The following is a 3505-nucleotide window of genomic DNA, read 5'->3' on the forward strand; positions in this document are numbered from 1 at the left end:
ATTCAAACATAATTCAGTGTGTGCAGAACAAGTGCTGTATGTTTGATGTGCACACACACACACACACACACACACACACACACACACAGTCACTTTAACGGTAATTGAAAAAAAACTGAGCTCTGGGACAAGCGGCTGGCCTGGAGCCATAGAAGACTTTTTATTTGGAGAAAGAAATCTTTGAAATCACTCATTTTTAAAATTCAATTAATTCATTGAGTACGACATCTAAGTTCTCAGAAAAAGTTAAAATCATGCCTTTAGTCTTTTTATACATAAAAGATGTAGTTTTACGATGACAAGTGATTTTTTTTATTTTTTATAAAATGACTGTTTCTTCTTCTGACATATTTAACCTCTGTTAAAGAAATATTAATGTAGAAAAAACAATTATCATCCCTCTCAATAAAACAGAAAACAGAGAACGAAAAAAAGGCATAACACAGTACGTTACAATGCGCTGACATGGCTTCAAAGCACACATATTACAGTACTGTACAAGGGTCCGCCTCAGACAAGATGCACCAAAACCACTTCCACTGCTGAGGATAGATCAAACCTCTGAAACAGCTCAACACTGCTTATTTACCAAACCCAGGCCACAGCGTGGTGTTGGCAACTGGCTAATGAGGTAAATATTTCCAAAAAAAAGAAAGAAGAAAACAAAAAAAAGCACCAAAGTTTTGGCGGTAAAATTTATCGATAGCTTATAACTGACAGCGAGTTGGAGGAGTTTCAGTCCAGCTTCTCTTTAACTCTTTTTTTTTTTTTTTTAAAACCACAACACTGGAGAAACAAACTACTGAGTCTGCAAGTTAAGTCTGCAGCGTTCAGGAGCCAAAGCACACACGCTGCCAGGCCTGCTCTGTGTAAATAAGCAGCTCTTTTTCCACATTGAAGTGGGACATTTAATGTCAATATTTATAGTGAAGTCCAGGCAGAAAGGATTTGAATCTACGTCTTAAGCTGGATTCACTTTTTTTTTCTTTTTTTTAATGAAATGGAGTCTTGATTAAAGTGATTTTTTTTGTTTTTTTTGTCAAATTACCTCATCACTCGCAAAATTCTCAAAGCTCAAAATGTCTCAAATTTTAGGGAGGTCCACTTATAAAATCATGGCAATTAGAAGGCTCTTACAAAGTTTAAGGAAACTACTGAATATCATATAATGCTTCGACTAACAAACACTGAGGAAAATGAGCAAAAAGCAGGGACACGTACGGTCTTTTTAAAAATCACCTTTAAGGTGTTAAGAAAGGAAAAGAAAAACAATCTTAGGCCAAATACTTTAGGGGACAACAACACCTAGGTCTAAATAACATGATGTGCAAACTTAATTGTGCATAGAGATCAAATCGTAATAAATATTAATGTGATAATTTACATTATCACGCGTTCGACTTTGTCAAAACTTGAAGGGGTGATTGTACATTTTCATGATTAATTTAGTTTTACTAAAAGGTTAAAAAGTTGTCGTTTTTTTTTTTTTATAGTGCTGTGAGAAAAGCTTTTATCGTTTTTTTTAAGCAACAAACACTTCCCATTTATTATTAACCAGAGCCCCAAAAGACAAACACAACCAAACACTCAATAAAAATCCTGATAATAGTCACTGATTTGTCATAGTTATTCATCCAAGTTTAACCTCCTCCGAATGGCTCTTTCTCTTGAAAAGATTTTTTTTCATTTTTCATTTTTTTTAAATGTTCTCCCTTATTTCTGCATCAAAGAATCACATGAGCAACAAATAACAAACTGAGCGTTATAGTGATGTACAGGAATTTTACACAGAAGTACTTTAGCAAGCGTTCAAAAAGTAAACGGATCTATCTTAGCTTTAGTTTTCACTGTTTCTTCGTTTGATGTAGCTTAAAAGATGTGAAGCATAATGCCTGTCTTTGGACCACCGAGGTAATTGTAGGTGTGTGTGTGTGTGTGTAAAACATGCTGAAATGTTTCCCAAACATTTCAAAATGAGAAAATAGTGTCCCTCTGAGCCGTCAGGGGCTCATCCTGGTTCGAGGTATATGATCCTGGGGCCGACCGGTGGCGCCTGTGGAAAATGTTACAAAGCGGTCTGATGGATGATGGTGAATTTCATTCACGCTGCTGTGCATCACGCCTCCTTCTCCTCCTCCTCCCTCCCTCCCTCCCTCCCTCCCNCCTCCCCTCCCCTCCCTCCCCTCCCTAACTGCTGCAGTCTCCCTCTGCTCGGACTACTTTCCTTCCTCGTCGATTCATTCATCAACAACCTTCTTTGTCGCCCTCGTCTCCTCCTAAATAACGCCGGGTTCCATTCACATTCAATTCACTTATTTCAGGAGGTGCATGTATTAATCTGGAATATGCAAAAAGCTGCATCTCATTAGCTTTAGCGGTCTACACATAACTGGCTATACTTTTATTTTCACTGCTGCCTTAACTGGGGCCGATTCATTTGGTGAAAATGTAAAATCTCTGTTGCAGGACTCGTCATCCAGGTAGCCGAAAAGTTAGAGGAGAGGTGCCCAAACGTATCCTGACAGGAAATGAAAATGATAATAAAACCTGACTATGAAGTGAGCGAGCCCAGGCTGAGGGTTCTGGTCCTGGTCGTGGTGATTGATCCAGAACAAGCACCACATGCTGACTGTGTCGCTCTTCAGATGAAACGCTGCTCCGCTCGTCTTTGGCAACTGACCTATTTTCTCATTCAGGTGTGAGGATGTGCGGGTTTGTGATAAGTCAACTCGTTAAGACTTAAAACGTGCTGGAGCGCTACCACATGAAACACCGAGGAGGACGGCAGGAGTTTGTAAACTCACGGACCGGTCGGTTTGAACCCTGGTCAGGTGTGCTGGATCACTGAGACTGCAGGCTTCGCCATTTGGTCACAGCATCGCTTTAAATTGCAATTTCTATTTGAAATGGTGCAAGTGTTCAGGTTGAACCTAAACCTTAGCTCACATCATACTGACGGTGCAGGACTGGAGTTAGAAACGCCTTCACATGAAAACTGAAAACATACACAAATGAAATGAAGCAGAAGTGGCTGATCTGTGCTCTAAGTGCTCAGTCTTCACAAGACTTTTTTTCCATGTTTACACAGATCAGCTGATCTAAAGTGACCTTTAATTTATCTTAAAATGTATTCGGAAAATACTCTTTCTTAGTATATAGAAGGCTCCACTGGTTCCACAGTGCAACAAGTACGTCTGCTTTAGCAGTCTAACTCGGCGTTTTTTTGCAAGGTCCATTTTCACTACTGGTGAAGTATTTATACACGATGCATGTGTGAGTAACAGAAGGGTGATAATAATAAAAAAGCTGCTGTTACAGTCAGACGGTACATACGTTCATCAAAACATGCTAATAGCAATAATGTTCACTAAAGTTTTCATGCTCGAGATCTGATTATTAAATCCTTCCTGCAACTTAAAGATTTGATTGTTACACTACGGCTGCACGTTTTAATGGTGATTAACGACCATTAGTGGGTCTGTTGAATTTATCGGCTCTAAAGCAC

This window comes from Stegastes partitus, unplaced genomic scaffold (genome assembly GCF_000690725.1).
Source record: "Stegastes partitus isolate 25-593 unplaced genomic scaffold, Stegastes_partitus-1.0.2 Scaffold352, whole genome shotgun sequence".
NCBI classification, from domain to species: domain Eukaryota; kingdom Metazoa; phylum Chordata; class Actinopteri; family Pomacentridae; genus Stegastes; species Stegastes partitus.